The 19,641-nt window shown below is 38.2% G+C and overlaps 1 protein-coding gene across 9 annotated transcripts in view; it reads right to left on the reverse strand.

The window, feature by feature from the left end:
• Positions 1 to 16,223, reverse strand: part of LOC127452287 (retinoic acid receptor alpha-B) — a 183,314-nt gene extending 167,091 nt beyond the window's left edge. For 8 of the 9 annotated variants that reach the window (XM_051717653.1, XM_051717648.1, XM_051717652.1 and 5 more), the window contains exon 1: positions 15,969 to 16,223. The gene's annotated coding sequence lies outside the window, so the exon portion shown is untranslated. Of the gene's footprint in view, positions 1 to 7,388; positions 7,495 to 15,968 lie in introns of all 9 variants that reach the window. The other variant, XM_051717649.1, reaches the window with a different exon arrangement.
• Positions 16,224 to 19,641: the final 3,418 nt, after the last annotated feature.

Raw genomic sequence — 19,641 nt, forward strand, 5'->3', positions numbered from 1 at the left:
GCTCTGCAGACGGGGCAGAGTTAAACGGTGTGGATTTGAGTGGCCTCTTCTCGTTAAATTGCTAACTAGTTTGTGAAATACATACTGGAAAGTTAATAAAAAATGACCCCATCATTTTATATAACTAATATAACGTTAACCCTGTCCCTGACAACCATGTCACTCATGTTTATCACATCTGTTTGCTGTTAGCCAGCTATAGTTTGTCAGTGCAGTCAGTAATGTAGCAGATTAAAAGGTAAACATCAGAGCATCTTTATGCAGCTCAGCAGACAACAGTGCGGTGGTGAATTGTGTGTGGTGAGTGTTGATTTCACGCTTCGCTGTTACCTAGTTGGTGAGACGCAATGCTGGAAAGTAAATAAAGTCCATCTTTTACTCTCTGTGGCAACGAGCTTACAGCTAACTAGCTTACCACATAGCTACTTTCATACCTTGTCAGTGTGTAAACATGTATTCACCAAACTGTTTTGTTCAGGATTCACAGCTTGGTACCCCTTCAACCGAACAATTCCAGTCATTGCATTTATAAAATGTAATATTTAAAAGTCTGGTTTTCCAGACATTAACATAGGATATGTAATAAAAGTAGATTTAATAAATAGTATATTTGCCCTGTGTAAATAATAATATATAGGAACTGTATCTAAAATAAATGAGGGGTGATAATACAGCAGGCTGGAAAAATAAACATTTATTCATTTTAATATCCTATATATATTTTGAATGTGTTGAAACTTGACACTGAGTGACACACCCTAAAAATGGCACCGTTAGAACGGTTTCATGCTGAAGAGCTGCTTAAAAGTAAGCTTTTTTTTACTCATCGTAAATGTAAACGAGTGTAAATGTCAACATCATCATATGTTGAAAGCACTGATGCCTGTCAACCAAAACATGAGCTCATTGATGTCATTAAGTGAGTCTGCTTTTTTATTCCATCAGTTACTCCTGGTCAGAGGCTGCCATATATATTTAGTTTATACATAGGGTTACGTCCTACATCAATTTAATGGTGCAACACTCAAATATTTAGTAGTGCATACATTTTGACTTAGTGCCCATTTACGCCACAACTAGGCTAAGTTGTAACGTACGTATAGCTCGTGCAACCAGCCCCTGATGTTTATTTATCTATTTATTGTATTTTTATTTATTCTTTATTTTAATGGTCAGCATTTGACTGATATTAAACAGTACTGATGTTTATTTAGCTATTTATTGTATTTTTATTTATTCTTTATTTAAATGGTCAGTAATTGACTTATACTAAACATACAGTACTGATGTTTATTTAGCTATTTATTGTATTTGTATTTATTCTTTATTTAAATGGTCAGCAATTGACTTATACTAATCATACGGTACTGATGTTTATTTAGCTATTTATTGTATTTTTATTTATTGTCTTTGTGGGTGCCTCGTGCCGCCCCCCTGCAAGATGCTGCCCTGGGCAACTGCACGTCACCCATGCCTAAATCCGCTACTGTGGAAAGGTATATAAAATGTTATAATACCTGTTATCACCATAGAAAGGCAGTAAACCCTTTGACTTTCACATGATACATGCAAGGATACCAGAGAGGGACTGTCCAACTATGTGAATTAAAGGATAGTTCACCCGAAAATGTAAATTCTCTCATCATTTACTCACTCTCATGCCATCCCAAATGTGTATGACTTTCTTTCTTATGCTGAACACAAGCGAAGACTTTTAGAAGAATATTTCAGCTCTGTTGGTCTTTTCAATGCAAGTGAATTGTGGCCAGAAATCTGAAGGTCCAAAAAGCAGATAAAAGCAGCATAAAAGAAATCCATATGACTCCAGTGGTTAAATACATGTCTTTAAAAGTGATATGATATGTGTTGGTGAGAAACTGGTCAATATTTAAGTCCTTTTCTACTATAAATCTCCACCTTCACATCTGACAGTGAAAGTGGCGATTTACAGAAAGAAAGGACTTAAATATTGATCTGTTTCTTACCCTGGGATGGCATGAGGCTGAGTAAATGATGCGAGAATTTAAATTTTTGGGTGAACTATTCCTTTAAATTAGTAAAGCAAAACCAGAATATCATCCGCCTAGAACAGTAGTTCTTTAGCAACAATTTAAACAGCTCAAATAACACATTTTTGAATGGAAGAATTAATGCAAGCGCTTAAACATAAATGTAAGCCATTTTTAATCACTTCGGAATACATTTCCCCATAGACTTTCACTCTTGTAAACATGATTTTTGTTAGTTTTTACGCACTGAGGGATGAGTCACAATTATTTTCAGTGGTAATTGACAGCATCTGTTGCCTAGAGATTACCTTGTTGTGAACCCAGAACATTTCTTAAAAGCAGCTGTTTTCTTTAAAATTTGGATGGAAATAGACTACTTCAGACTTTGATTTCACTGATCAACATCACAAAGTTTTCTTCATGGAATCCATTAGGACCAACAGGACTGAATAACAAATACCAAGTACATTTTAAACCATGTGGATGTCCTTACAGCGCAAAACTAATTGAAGCACTTCCTTTTGCTTTATTCAATACAGATCCAATACCAGACGGCACATAATAATCACAATCATGAGTGCACAGAAACAGCCTGAGCCTAGATGGAAGAATTATTCTCATAGCTCATCTGGGCTGCATTCTAGTCACCATTAGAAAGGTCTGCTCCATTGTCATGGTAATCAACCAAATGGCCTCTCTTTTTAGGGTCAGCAGAGTGTCTGAGGCCACACTAGTGTACCCCTCCATTTGAAAAGGAGAGAAGAGAGAAATCACATCATAGGACACATCCGCCAGACCAGCCACTTACTCAGCCACCTGTTAAGTCTCGCACTCAGAACAGGACATTGCCCTAAGATCAACTAGACTTATCTCTCAAAGAGACCACAGAGCTGAAATGGTCTCTGGATTATTGTTGAAGAGGATTATCAAGATGCAATTGCTAACAATACAAAGTGTTCTCAAAGGACTGTTTAATGTCAACTGGGCTTATATTTGTGATCTGAGATCATACATTTCCAAAGCAGACAAAACATTACAGCAATCAAAGTGTCCTTTGGTGTGCTCTACAGAGGTAGCAAGTGACTTTTGTGACCAGTAACCAGATACATAACATGATGACATCCCAATGATGAGAATGCAGTGCAGTACACTAAATGAGAATTTAGTGTAAATCTGAATTTCAAATCACCTTTGGCAAAATTATTTTATTTGTTATACATTAACAAACAACATAGTGTAACTGTAGGCTGATCGAGTGCATTTTCATAACATCTAACATCTAAACAGTCATGTTTTCCTGTACCTTATCACCCATTGATATCTGAAGTTTAAATGGTTTCTAGCTGCAATCTTTTTTTTGTTTTTTGTTTTTCACCCAATTTGGAATGCCCAATTCCCAGTGCGCTTTTAAGTCCCCGTGGTCGCGTAGTGATTCGCCTCAATCCAGGTGGTGGAGGATGAATCCCTGTTGCCTCCGCGTCTGAGACCATCAACCCGCGCATCTTATCACGAGGCTTGTTGAGCACGTTGCCACGGAGACATAGCGTGTGTGGAGGCTTCACACCACCCACTGCGGCATCCGCGCTCAACTCACCACGTGCCCCACCGAGAACGAACCACATTATAACGACCACGAGGAGGTTACCCCATGTGACTTTACCCTCCCTAGCAACCGGGCCAATTTGGTTGCTTAGGAGACCTGGCTGGAGTCACTCAGCATGCCCTGGGATTCGAACTAGTGAACTCAAGTGGTGGTAGCCAGCGTCTTTTACCACTGAGCGACCCAGGCCCCCTCTAGCTGCAATCTTAAACCCCTATGTAGTTTGACAAACAGCGAATGAGGAATGTATAGAATGATCAAGCTAAAAGCACTTTTACATGCTCCACATACATGGTGGAGGGGAGCGGTCTGCCATGGCTGGATTACAACTTCGAGAACTAGTGTCCATGATGCACTGGGGGCCATAAATCAGACATGAGGGAACCAGTGCAGTGACACTTCTGTTCCAGATTTACACACTCTCTGGGTTTTTACGAGCGCATTGAGCAAGGAGAGAAGCCTTTGAACTTTTGTGTCATGCTACAAGGAGGTTCAAAGACTCACAGGGGAGATGTGCAGAGGCCCAGTGTCATGCACCTCTAAAGATCAGGGGCTCTGTCTGACATGTTTCAACAGATTTTCCACCTTTTCCACCTCTGAACACAACAGCACTCAGTCGCTTTGTGCTGAAGACTAATACAAGAACAACAAGATAGCATTTCTTAACACAACAATAAATTGCATTTTTCAAATGCATTTGTCATTTGTATGGCTGTGCCTTAAAGCTGAAAAATGCTGCCTTTTTACTTTTACCCACCTTTCTCTTTCTTTTTTTTTAATCGACATGCTTTTTAAGCATGGAAGAGGTGCATGTGTCTCCCAAGACCTGGAATACATATTAGCTGTGTGGCAAAATCATTTAGTAATTTGGAGGTGTGGTATGTCTTTGAGTAATTGTATACTGATGGTTCACCTCCAGCGTGAAATTTTTAATTCGCCCCGTTCAGTCATGCATGCACACAAACACTGCACTTCGCAAACAATTCATCATAAGTGTGTTCACTTTTCAGCTATTTCTGGACCTGTCAGCTTCATCATATCATCCCTTTTTATTCATTATTCCTACTGTCCCTTCATTCTTAAAGGGCTGCAGCAAATAACAGGAAATCCAATTTGGATTAGGACTTCAGTGTTCTCTGTATCTGAGTGGTAGGCATAACATGCTAGTCATAGACTTTCTTTCTTCAGTGGGTCACAAAAGGAGATGTTAGGCAGAATGTTAGCCACAGTAAACAAACACTTTCATTATGGAAAAAAGATGCCATGAAAGTAAATGTTGACTGAGGCTTTCATTCTGCCTAACATCTCCTTTTGAGTTGCAAAGAAGAAAAAAAAAGTCATATGGGTTTGGAACAACATGTTGAAAAACAACAAGGCAAAATCTAAAGGTGGCACAAAAAAATAAACAATAAAAACGTCACTGTGACGTCATCATGAGCAACAACTTGCTACAAATAAATAAATAAATCATTTAGCAAAATTTTCAATGGCAGCAAATTTGAGGGTTAGCTCAGACTTGAGGCTGTAATTGGTGCCAAAGGTGCTTCAACAAAGTATTGAGCAAAGGCTGTGAATTTTCTTTTTATTTATTTATTTATTTTTTTTTAATAAACTTGCAAAGATTTCAAACAAACTTCTTTCACGTTGTCATTATGGGGTATTGTTTGTAGAATTTTGAGGAAAATAATGAATTTAATCCATTGTGGAATAAGGCTGTAACATAACAAAATGTGGAAAAAGTGAAGCGCTGTGAATACTTTCCGGATGCACTGTATATATATACATATATATATATATATATATATATATATATATATATATATATATATATATATATATATATATATATATATATATATATATATATATGTATATATTGTCTATTGTGTATTCTATATATACACTTTTTTCTTTTCAATATTTATCTATTTTCTTATTAAATTGTAATTATTTTTTTAAAGTCTTGTTGCTGTTTTTGTATTGTTGTACACTGGAAGCTCCTGTCACCAAGACAAATTCCTTGTATGTGTAAGCATACTTGGCAATAAAGCTCATTCTGATTCTGATTCTGATTCTGATTATGATGTGCATCCGGTCTAATACTTCACTGTGTGTGCGTGCATATTTGCATTGCTTTAACCCCTCTTTGTAAGTCCCGCCTTCTCGCACACCAATTGGTCGATTATAAGAGGCTTGCAGCAACTATTGGCCAAATTCCTGCCTGTCAATCTCTCCACGACCGCGCGAAGCGCTGTTGTGTTCAGCATCAAACAGTTGTTTTGACAGTAGCAGCATATGACAGCTGAGTGGAAACAATGCCCAAACGAAAGTGCAAATTCACAGAAGATTTGCACAAAAAATTCCCATGCTTTCATCCAGGTCGAGATCCGTGGGAAGCAGAATGTATGACATGTAAAGCTGGCACTTATGTATCAGCTGCTATAAAGGTTCAAGTCATTTAGAAGCACACATTAGCTCTGCGAAGCATAAAGGGTCAGCAAAAGGTGAAAGTTCATCAGGTAAATTAACGGACTACTTTTTGCGACCAGGTAAAATTGTTATCACATTGCTTCATTTTCCATGGCCATTCATAATAATAGTAATAGTAAATGAAGGTACACTCATGGCACCCCCCCGGCGAAAGAAAAAAAAGGTGTCCTCTTTTCGGAAAACCAGAATATGGTCACCCTAATCATGATGATTAACATAAATTAACGTTAGCATTACTAGGTTAATTGGCATAACGTTACACTGCTTACGGCTTCACTAGCTAGCTTTTGTTAGCAGTCTGAGGTAACGTTAAAAGATAAAAAGCTGAAACTGACATCCCTAGTTTGTACCCTGTGAGAGCACCATGTAGATGCTTATTCTTGTAAAAAAAATTATAAAAAAAAAAAAAAAAAAAAAATACATTTGCCGTAATGATAATTTTATTCATTATTTAAATTTTTAAATGGTTGCTATGTGTTTTATTAATTAACTATTTTAATTCTGAAGAGTACTTTGAAAATGAAGTAGGACTTTTGGGTGACAGTATAAAAAAGGCTGTATAATAGAAATATGGGCAATTTCTGTTTGGTGGTAAAATATTAAATGTCTCAACAACTCTACCCACACAAACACATAATATAAGTAAAACTGACTAAGATAAAATGTTTTTTACAACAAAAAAAACTATGTTTCTGTATTACTCTATGTAGCTGTATTTGTTGTTTGGAGGGGTGAGGCGTACTGAAAAAAGAAAAGTTGCAAGTTCAAACACACTAAGAGGTGGTCCAGGAGCTAAAACCATTGTGCCCTTACTGTGAACTAGTCATCTAACCTCAGGTTGCTCCATGGGGACTGTCCCTGCAATAGGTGTCATGCCATGCAATTTGTATAAAAGCATCGACTGAATGACAACTTGCTATACTTGCATTCTACACACAAATATGAATGTGAACATGGTGTTTTACATATATTTATTTACATAACAAATAGAAACTGAAAACAATCAATGTATAACAAGAGTAATACAAGTGTCAAATGCATTGAACTCCATAGTAAAGACATACTAAATGTTAAAAAGTCTGTTCACATGGTCAAAACAAAAACAAAAGGGAAAACCTGGAGTGGCAGATCAAAAGACCACTTCATGAAAAAATAGTCAAAAGGGGGGGGGGCAACCAGGCAGAGAGAGTCCATTAACGCTGGCCGTGAAATAATGACAGAGACACGGCGCCGCGGCTGGCGCACTGACATAGTGAGGAAAGAAGGCCAGACTGGCTTGTTTAATTTACCTCCACCCATCTGTCTCCCGCTGCAGAGCCCAGGAGCAAGAGTCACTGGCTTTCCCCATCCGCAACAGCATACTCAGTATGCCAACATCAGACATCAGAGACATGCCTAGCAGGAACAAATCCAATCTTATTGCAATTATCAGTCATAAATGCCACTTTTAAGTATATATATCAAATAAAAACACAAAGCGAGTGTGTCACAGACTATGAGCGCATAGTCCGAGAAATCATTCCGGTCATTAGAAGCGAGTGTGTCTTCAGTTTGCGTTGTCCAAGGCTGCATGTGATGCTGCTCATCAGGCAGCTGGGTTCAAAACAAAGATCCATTGCTTAGCAAAGAAATCATGCTTTACAAAGGAAATCATGACTGACAGGAAATAAACACACCTACCTCCTGCATGTCCTAAAGGTTTAGTCATCAATGTCTTGTCTTTGTTAGGGGATGTTTTAGTACGATTCTGAAATGTGAGCAAAGCCTGGGTGGCCTTTTCATTCAAATATACAAATCGATGGGCAGACATAACATCTTTTATAAATTTACCAGGAAACAATCTTGCTCAGAAAATGGAAGGACAGGCTATAGAAAAGTCCAGAAACATGGTAGGATTGAAGAATTGTGTGACACTTATCAAAAGATGCTGAGGCTACAGGTGTGGTACCAGCGGCCATCAGGAAACCTGGTTTGAAATGGAACTGAAAAATAGGCCTGGCATTAACATCCATCTCAGGTGATCCAAACACAAGTGAACGTTTTGTGGATGGATCACTCAAACCACATTTGTAGCTAGTCAAATGCATGTGAACACATTGCATTTGTAGTGTAAACACTAATGCGTCCTGATTTGTCCCGGATAACAGTGAAGGACCCACTACTCACCTGTCAGTCAACAACTGTGCTAAAACAAGGGTTTTAAACTTTGCTGATAACACACGGCTAAAATAGCCATTCAGATGAAAACTTTAGACATACATATACATGCACAAAACTGCATGAAACATTTTCAGTATGCCTGATATTGGTTAACTGATAGTGGATTTTGTCAGTACCGATAAGTAAGCAGGTGGGAAAGGCCAATATTTTTTTAAATCAATTTATTGAATGTTAAAAAAAAATTTTTTTTAGTCTTTCCTTACTGTGACAGGCAAAGACTAAGACGCAACACGAATCCAAAATAAATAAAATCCCAGATACCATTTATTGTGCAAACAAAAAAAAACACAATAATAACCAGAAAAACGATTTGGCGCATACCACAGGACTTTTCACTCTGAACAAGCCCACAATACACCAGGGACTCGTAAGGACCAGATATACTTTCGGAGCAGTTCTTCGTTCAGGGGTAAAAATAAGTTTGAAACAGCCGAGCAATGACATACTGGTTGTGAACATTCAGACACCCGCCACACCACTGAGGGAAGCGTTTAGAAGTACATTTAAATATGAGGACGCTCCGTTAAACTTTAACTAATGTGACATTCAAATTTTTTACCAAAGACTTTATGCCTAATTCTGAGTAGAATTCACACTAAATCAGTAAAAGATGCTTTTTAACCACTCGATGATGATTTAAAGTAATATATATGCTGAAGAAAATTCGCAATTTGTCTTGTCTACATTCTAAATTCATGACGCTAATGCGCTAACATGCTATATGTGGCCATAATATGCAACGATTACACTCTTTTATTGTAATTCATGACACTGACACTACTGCAAAGATGGGTGTATACAAGAGTGTTAATATCCATAATACAGACAAAAGAATGATGAAAGTTTGCCCTGGCAAGCTTTTACGAACCACCGAAACTAACTCAAAAACACCTCCTGTTCAGACTAGATTTGATTCTAAATAAAGTCACACCTGTTCGTTCTTCGATTTCAAATTAAGTATATCAGGGCCTTTATTTTGAAATGTCTGTGCTTGTGGCTTAGGGAAACAAAACATGCACTCTTACAATCATTTAAATTATATTATAAACACTATAAATGAAAAAATTGTCATATAGGCTCAAAAAAACTGTATGATGTAATTCATCTACATCATTAACTAAAAGTAGATCATCAGTGATCGCTTGTCATAATTGTCAGCTTTTCCGGTAGGATTAAATAAAAACAGACCTTTTTTTCCTTTTCTCTAGGGATGCTATCAGTCAAAATCAACATTAACATTAACATTATGATTAACATATATCTACTTATCAACAAAACCTCTTCGGGTTATTATTAGATTTTGTTTCTCTTAAATTATTGATTTACTGTATCATGACTACATCAGCTTCTTATGTCCGGCTCTACAAATAGCGTAGTCACGTGGTACAACAAACTCCATGTGGAGTTGATAAATATTTTTATTTCAGAGGTTGCTTTTATACTGTAAAACCAAAGAATTCTTTAGAATTCGATAGTTCCAAAAATCTAATATTGGCTGCGATATATCGTAAAACATCTACCTCTACCTGACATCATATATCATGTGAAGCATGCATATCCAGTGCACGCATCCAGTGATGTGCATACAGATATTCGACTGAAATAACAAAGAGCATTCTGTTTAAAATGTCTCGTTCGTAATAACATTAAGATATAAATTCAAGTTTGTGGTGACATCAAATTCAAGTATATTGGGAAGCAACAGCTTGCCAACTTTTCTGGTGTTCTGAGTGCATTTTATCAACATGCAGTAACATACTGACTTGGGAATTATGTATGTAGTCACGAAATTAGAGATCCTCCCCTCGGTGAAACCCGACCATGGTCACATGAGGCACTTTGAGATGTAAATACCATCACTGAGCAACGGCAGTGTGTCTCGGTTGTTGACCGGATCACCAGAGACATACGTTAATACCAGGTGTAAACAATGCCATTGTAACCTACAGTATAGGCCTAGAAACTTGGGGAGGCAGAAATCTAGTCACAGCCCATGCCAACAAATGTAAAAGTGTACAGAGCACACAAGCATAAATAGAGACAAAGCCACTGACAGGGTGCTAGCAGAGACATCATCTGTTTACCAAACTGAGAGTGAAAGTCAGGTAGACTATGAAAACAGTGAGGTAAAATACCCAATTAAAAGAAAGATCAGCAATTTTCACCGTCCTTACATGACACAGAAGGAAATCACATTCCCTGCAATCCTAATAAAAATCCACATCAGTCACAAAACCCATTCTCAACTTTTCTACCACTACTTAACGATCTGGATCACAAGAGAGCAGCAGGTCTAATGAGGCACTAACATTGTCGGGCGTCTGAGCACAGATTCACGCCCGGTTGGTTATTTGGCAATGAAAGAGAGAGGTACCTGAATGAGTCCCAAAAAAGAGGAAAGAAAAGAGAACTGCAGCCAGAAAGGAGAAAATAAGAAAGATGCCAAAAGCACTGTGGAACACTGTGCACATGACTGAGCAACTGGCAGAAGCAACATTATCTGTACTGTACTACTTCCACAAACTGTGTATGACAAACTACAGCAAACCAATGTGTAGGAACAATACAAAGACTCAAGAAAACAATGTCAGTTTTTAATCATCTCAATATGTGGAGATCTTGCTTATTTGTCATTTGAACTCCTTATTTTGTTTATGATTATCTATGGAGGTCAAAGTCTTTTATTTGCAGCTGCCATTTTTTCTTTTTGAAAAAGATTTGATATACGCTCAGCAATTTTTCTAGTCTCAGCTAGCCTTGTCATAACACAAGAGCAGATGATGGTACTGAGTAAAATGTTGTTCAGAGTTCAGATTGATTTTACTGCAGATACAGACCCAAACCATGCCATGATGTGGCTATATGTGACTTTGAGAAAGAAAACACAAGGAAAACTAATATTATCTACAGTATTAATAGCTATCTCAAAGAAAGACCCATTAAATCTCCATGTGTTCACTTTTATCCACCTTTTTCCAACATCCCAAGATGCTTAGCGAGAAATATGGGCGTTACTTCCATTGTCAAGTCAACACAGCTGTTGTTGCGGTGTATGTCCATTCATTCTTTCGTTGTGGTGTTGGGATTTTGAGGAGAGCGTGTATGATTTTGTATGGACATATATCAATCACTATATTAGTGTGTTACTGAATGATAATAAACTGCAAAAAAGTAATAAAGACAAAGAAAGCGCGAACACAACCGGCACGCCGTTTCTCCCAGATGCAGTGGAGATTTAATCTAAGCACAAACGCAACATTTTGAGCAAAATTATTGGTTGTTTTAGTGGAGTACCTGTGTAAGTTCAGCTTCAGATGTGTGTGCTTGTCATCTTGTCACCCTGCATGTTCAAATCAGACAGACACTCTGAGGAAGAGCTGTGAAGTTCTCATCTTTGGCTATGTAATCGCTTTTTCAAGTTTTTTGATTGGACGGTTATTTCCTTTTAAATCCGCATGTAAGTTTATACATTTGTTCAGCGGGTGATTGACAGGTGAGAGGGAGTGCTTTGCTTCTGTCTGGGACAGCGTTTTAAACCTCAAATGCGATGTGGTTTTTGACTACCCATGTATGTGTTTTTTGTGATTCAATCACAAAACATTTTGCACCCCGTTTACAACTATATTTAGCGCTGACCTTTGCGATTGGATCATCCGAAATGCGTCTTATTACCAGCTATAAACAGAGTCTGCAATGACTGCAGCCAGAGCTAGGGAATACTGTAGAACAACTTCTGGCAGAAGTCCCACCCACATTCGTTTCCCCAGAAAGATCCCCAGGAAAAAGGTGTATAGGTTTTCAAATAAATGACTCTTATTGACCATTGCAAACCATTTTACTTCTGTAAAGTGCCACATTTCTGAAATCAAACAGGATATTTAGGAAGGAATAATGTAGGGTGGAATGGAACCCGATTTTATCTATCTAGAAGTGACTGGATTGTAAAAAGTGCATATGGGCGTTCCATACCAGAATGGAGTCAGACCTGATCACGAATTTGCTAAACTAATGACTAAAGCCTTTTGGCTATTGGTTAGAGTGTCATTTCTGCACCACTAGCATGACCAAATGCAATTGCAAAAGTAAACAAACGTTTTAAAACAGCTTTCTCTAAAACTCCCACCATCTGCTATTGGTCGAGCAAACAGAGAGTCCCGCCCCAAACTCATGACATTGGTTGCGTCAATGTTGCTGTGTTGGGCTGCTCAGGACCAGAGGATGCACTAGAAAAAATCTTTATACATCACTAATGGACTGAGCTGTTACATTTCTGTTATGGTCTATTTTTATCCATCATACTTGTTTTTATTTCATAAGTACTAGGGCTACATTCAGGGGCGTAGTAGTCTCACGTAGCCAGACCAATGACTGCGGCATAGGTCTAAGGTCTATAGCTGCTTCAATTGACCAAGAACCACCCATTTAGACAGGAAAAGCCATCTAACTGACATGTTAAGCAGCCAGTCACAGTCGGTTTTGTCATTTTGGTGTGTTAAGGGGCAGGGTTATCTGAGATTTATCATACCAAAATAAAAGATAATTTATATAAATTGTATAGAAAACACACAAGAGAATAGCAGAAAATATGTAGAGTCTACGTACAGCACAGAAAATCTCATTATAGAGAATTTCACATACATAATTAAGTAAAGCATAAAATGCAGCTGTGCTCGTGGATATCTGCTTCATTTTCTGCTACGTGCCTCAAATGAAACTCTGAATATCTTTTAAAGATTTGATGTCTCTAACCTGGCAAACTTGGGCAAACTCCGTCATTATTTCATCCACAAAAGTGCTCATTCTATCAACGTGAAACCTTGTGAACACAACTCTGCTTGCAGGCGGACTGATAAAATGTCCTGATGAAGCTCCATCGAACCAGCCAATCCGATTTGTGCTGATTGATCGAGAAAGCGCTTTCCGGAATCAGACGGTTAGTACATGGACTGTGGTCGGTCCATGGGTGTGCAGCCTGAGGCTAAGACTAGGGGCATAGTATCCATTATAATGGTACCAGAATCAGATTCAAAATCAGAATTAGCTTTATTGCCAAGTGTTCTCACATACACAAGGAATTTTTTTTTTTTTTGGTGATAGGAAAAACAAGTGCACACAGAATATACATGTATATACATGACAGTGGAAATCTAATGGATAGATATCTGGATGGATATCTCATTTCTGACATCCCAAACGAGTGTGGTGAATACAAGGAGTTCTATGGTGAAAGTTATACCTGTAAATCAACCACTGTACTCAAACAAGATTTTTAAACTTTGCAGCTTTTGTGCGGCTTTAAAAGGAAATAACTGTCTGGTTGGAAAATTTTAAAAAGTGCATTCATACATGCACAAGTTCACTGAACTTTTTCAGGGTGCCTGATATCAACATAAAGTGACACAGATGAGAAGCACACACATCTAAGGCTCAGTTAAAGGTAACTGGGAATTCTGCTCTAAATTTCATGTTTGTGCTTAGATTAAATGCAAGTAAAATTGGCAGAAATGATATGCCACTTTTCTGCACTTTCTTTTTGTTCTTATACTTTTTTGCACTTTATTATCCTGCAGTAACACACTGACATAAGAACTGAACCATGCAGTCATGAAATACAAACACAACTGGTCAAAAGAGACGCATATTACCAGGAACAGTATGGCGATATTTTCCGACAATGTTTGAAAAAAATATATAAATTTGGTAAATGACAGAGAATTTTCGGTTAACACAACCCCTGGTCAGGACACTCAAACAAAGAGAGAAATGTTTTAAGAGCACCACATAGCCACAGTATTTGACTTTTCATGGAAATCAACTTATGAATGATTTATTTATTGTCGCTTATGCATAAGGTGGGACAGGAGAAAGTATTTTAACATCAAGAAAATTACACAAATCAGCTTTAACATTATTCAATAACCCGCACAGTCAAGGTGATGTCAAAGGAAAAGAAAAGCCTTTTCCACAGAAAAGCAAGTTATTGCACTTTGATTAAAGATTACGAAGACACTTTTTTTATTTGGAAAGAATTATATTTGGCAATGGACTGCTATAAATAATTTTGCTCCGCCAACTCAGAGTCCTTTATTGCATAAAAAGGCTTGTCCTTTTTTCATCAATAAATCAGAGCAACAAAGCACAGAAACAGGCCACAATCCAAAATTACAAAAGGGCATCTGCTACGTTTAAGGACATTTGTATTTTATTCAAATAAAAAGTAATTCAGTCAATGAGTTCAGTAAAATTCCCAACCTAATCATCAGTTCCATCCATTAACAATACTGCAGACAACTTGAAATGATTAATGAGAAAGAATGCTAAAATCCATCCACTGGAAGAGAGGAAGGGAAAATAGAGAAATAGAGAGAGCAAAAGACGTGTACGTCTGTTAAAATCAGATTTCTAGATGGAAAGGAGGACAGCATTGGAAAGTGCCCTGATTCAGTCAGCTTTGTGTTCCCCTCCCTGCTATTTTGGAATGACAGGGAACATTAGAGAGCCCTGACGAAAAATGTTAAGACAAATACCGCAGGAGGTGATATTGTGAGCATGCACATGCTTTCATGAGTGCAAAAAACAACATGTCAAGCTCTGTGGCATATGTCTCTGCAGACTATGGGCATGTAAGCAGCAGCGCTTTAAGGAAGCAAATATCGAACACTATACCCATTCCTCTTTCTATTGCAGACAGATGGTCTAGGAACTTCCCATTTAACTGGAGAAACAGAACTTACCAAAAACACATAGCTTCTTGTACCATACATCACATAGTTTCAATGCATCACAATCCAGACACATTTTATACTTATTTAATCACAGCTAAAAGGCAGATTTAGCAGTTCTCAGCAGAAGTATTTCACTTGTTCAGATGCTTATAATCTGCATTGAGCTGCTCTAGGACAATGCTCTTATCTTTCAACTTGATAAATCCCAGCAGAAACAACTGGGAATTACTTCTATAGAAGCATTTGTTGCTTTTGTTTATTGAATGAAATGAGTTATAGGCATATGACGTCAAATAATAACATAATCAATATTGAAACAATATTGTTCCAATAAATGGACTGCCGACTAAACCTATTTTATACAGAACACTTCACTGCAGTGTAAGGGGCCGTTCAGACAGAACGTGTTCTTGCTATTAAAAAAGCTAGACGCAGGGCAACGAATATAACAGAACGCAGGTTTCTCGAAAGGTCTTTTTTTTTTTTTTTTGACAAGGCGTCTAAAAAAACGCAACGGTCCCAATGACGTCCGTCCAGCGCGTGTTTACATAGAAAAACTATTGAAAGCAGAGCAGATGAACGCAAAAACGTGAATGGCCCCTAACGATGCTTTCCATGAAAGACCTGCTGCAAAAGCTCTCAACGACACATCGCTCATTCAGGACAGAGAACAATACATCGCATTTTATTACGTGGCCGCAGAGCGGTCATGATTCTCCCCGTATGTGGTTTCGATCAAACTCAACAGACAGCTTTACAGTTAAGTAGCACACTGCATCTGAGCGATGAAAGACGCACCTATTCACTCCTCCAGATCTGTCAAGACGCTATCTTTCGCTTATTGACAGAAGAGGGATAGTCGTGCAATTTGGCTACCTGTCAGCCTGGCAATTGTATTGTCACGTAAATAAAGAGCGCCAATACCTGTTGACTCCTCCTACCGCTGTGTTGGTTGGTCGAAGTTTAACCCAGAGACGGTTTTATTTCTTTCCAGAATGTCGTTCTTCGCAGCCAGTAAAGTGTTCTGCTGAAGCAGTGAGAATGCCTTGATGAATTTTGCTTAGGAGGTGGCACATATCCCCAGCGACAGTTCAGCGAAGCGAGAAAACTGACGTAGCCTATATTCACTGGGCGGCAGAGGAACGATGTGCAGCACAGTTCACAGAAGCAGCCATTACTATCACGTGTGAACTGGTGAAACCGAACACCGGCCAGCCTACACCGACGTCTCCTCCCATTCTCCACTTCCGCGGTGTCACTTCAGGACACGATACATCTGAACATACACCGATCAGCCACAACATTAAAACCACCTGCCTAATATTGTGTAGGTCCCACAGATTGCTAATCTTCTCACTACAATTGTACAGAGCGGTTATCTGAGTACCGTAGACTTTGTCAGTTTGAACCAGTCTGACCATTCTCTGTTGACCTCTCTCATCAACAAGGCATTTCCATCCGCAGAACTGCCGCTCAGAGGATGTTTTTGGCACCCTTCGGAGTATATTATAGAGACTGTTGTGTGTGAAAATCCCAGGGGATCAGCAGTTACTGAAATACTCAAACCAGCCCATCTGGCACCAACAATCATCCATGCGATTATCTATTCAGCCAATCGTGTGGCAGCAGTGCAGTGCATAAAATCATGCAGATACGGGTCAGGACCCCCCAGAACCACCACTGGTGAGGTGCAGTTCTGCAGATGCAAATGCCTTCTTAATGAGAGAGGTCAACGGAGAATGGCCAGACTGGTTCGAACTGACAAAGTCTTCGGAAACTCAGATAACTGCTCTGTACAATTGTGGTGAGAAGAATGGCATCTCAGAATGCTATTCTGAGAAGCGGATTGGCACTGTTTTGGTGGCATGAAGGGGACCTACACAATATTAGACTGGTGGTTTTAATGTTGTGACTGATTGGTGTAAACTCAACTGGTGCCTGCCTTTATTTAACCACAGGGTATTAAGCAGGAAACTGCAGGGTGCTTTCGCATTATGGCAAGGTTGTGTTTTAGGTCAGTTCTGCCTAGAAAAACATTAATAGACATTCCACAATGAGCTAGAAGTTCTTACGTGACTATGATATTACTGTAAAGTGTTCCAAAAGGCTTTAGGCAACATTTGCATTGCTGTCCGTTGTGGTCTCGAAACAGATGTGTCAACATCATGATGTGCATTGTGTGAAAAACAACTGCAAGCGCCATTTATCTTGTGATGTTGGCTTGAATTTTCACAAGCTCTGAGCATCCATTCTGACACATGTGACCTTTAACCATTTTATTATGATGACAAGGACACTGTTTCTATATTGCAAAAGCTCCTCTTTTGCAACAAAGAATATCCAACAGAGAAGAAGCCATCTATAGCAAGGCTTCAGGAATAGCAGTAACACTTTACAATTTTACATTCGTTAACATTAATTAATGCATTAGGTATCATGAACTAACAATGAATAATATGTTTTTTTACAGCATTTAATTTAATTTTGTTAATGTTAGGTAATAAAAATACAGTTGTTCATGTTAGTTCATAGCACATTATCTAATGCAGCACTACTCAACACGTGGCCCTTGAGCGACCTTTTGTGGCCTGCGTTATGATATCATCATCAGAAATACATTTATCAGCAGCCTATCAAATCTGTATGAATTGTGAGAAGATTAATGCATGCTGTTAAAGTATCATTCATTGTTACTTCGTTAACTAATGCTACATTATGTACTAATGTTAACAAATGGAACGTTATTGTAAAGTGTTACAGAAATAGCCTAGTTGAAGTTCTGTAATTATTTACTCACCCTCATGTCCTTCCAAACCCGTATGATTTTCTTTCTAATGTGAAACACAACAGGAAAACTGTAATAAATGCATTGGCCGTTGATAGTAACTCACTTTTAAGCTTAAAAAAGGTACTCAAAAGTATCATACAAGTAGCCCATACAGCTTGAGCGTCATATTGCGTCTTCTAACAGCATACGAAAGGTTTTAGTGAGAAGTCATTTTTCAGTAAAACTCTTGTGTACACGCGTGTCACTGTGAACAAGCTTCTCTTATGCAATCATGTGCAACAGATGTCAAGATTTTAACTGAAAAATGACTTACATTTTGGGTTGTTTCTCACCAAAACCTATATTATGCCTACAGAAGACTTGGAATATCACACGTGAATCGCTACTTTTATGATAATTTTGGGTGCTTTTTTAAGCTATTGTCACAAATATGGCTGTGTGACAATAAAGTGATTTGATTTGATTGATTTGATTAAAGTGAGGCACTATTCATTGCATTGTATTGAAAAGAATGACCGAGAATTTCATTAAAACATCTAATTTTATGTTACGCATTAGAAAGAAAGTCATATGGTTTTGGAGCGGCATCAGGGCGAGTAAATAATGACAGAATGTACATTTTTGGGTAAACTGTTCTTTTAATTAAATAGGTTGGGTAGGGTTAGATAGCCATTCAAGAAGCAATGGGCCCAGCAGGCATCAACATTCTTAATACTTTTGAGTGTTTGCTTCAAATGAGGAACTTGGCTGGTATGGTGTCGTCAGTTTGTCTCCTCACATCTTGTTTACATGGGGCAGCATTTTTCAAACCTTAAGAAGGCCATCAGAGCTATTTCAAGGAGCAGCTTTTGCCTCTACTTGTTTGCCACACGTCATTGTGTACAATATTACTGCCCACTGTGGGTGACCTTTCCTGGTGTACCTCAGTGTGGTTTTGCAAATAGCACAACTGTTGAAGGAATGCCAAGACCTTTTGCCTACATGGCCCATCACCTTGCAAATGAGGGAACATCCCATTAACAGAAGAGAAAAATAAACTATCCCTAAGTTAGGGGGAATCAAAATCACATGTGGTTTGCTTGGCCTAAGGGCTTTAATGGTGGTTCTAATGACTCATAATCCTCTTATTTATGTTTTACATGAAAAAATGTGAGACATTTGGGACAAATCTCATTCTCTTTGGTTCTATATTTGGAAAATGCATGCCTACGATTAGGTTTCTGTGTGTTCACAGTCAGGACTCATCTACAGGCAAATATAGTAAAAACAAATTGGATTTGACCTGTTTCAGCAAAGCCTTTAGACCTAATTGTCAAACACCATAGGACACTTATGTATTCTTTTATCTTTACAACATGGTGCTGGTTAGGTGTTTTTCAGCTTTCATTGTTTTGTCTGTTAATCCAGTAGATGCAGTGTTCGAATTGGGTGGAATACTAGAAACATAAAACACATTTTTTGGCAAAGGCAGCAAGCTTTTTTAACACCATTGCAACAAAATGAAGAGCAAAGCCACGTATTATGTGTGTAATTAAATGGTTAGTTCACCCAAAAATGAAAAGTCTCTTATGATTTACTTACCTTTAAGCCATCCCAGATGTGTATGACTTTCTGTGTTCAGCAGAACCAAAGTGAAGATTTTTATAAGTACATTTCAGCTCTTTTTGTCCATACAATGCAAGTGAACGGGTGCCATTAGGCTGCTGGCTGTTTGATGGTCCAAAAGTCATATTTAGGCAGCATAAAAGTAATTCACACGACTCCAGACGATCAATTAATGTCTTCAGAATCAAATCGATAGGTTTGTGT

The sequence above is a fragment of the Myxocyprinus asiaticus genome, chromosome 14, assembly GCF_019703515.2.
Source record: "Myxocyprinus asiaticus isolate MX2 ecotype Aquarium Trade chromosome 14, UBuf_Myxa_2, whole genome shotgun sequence".
In the NCBI taxonomy this organism is placed as follows: domain Eukaryota; kingdom Metazoa; phylum Chordata; class Actinopteri; order Cypriniformes; family Catostomidae; genus Myxocyprinus; species Myxocyprinus asiaticus.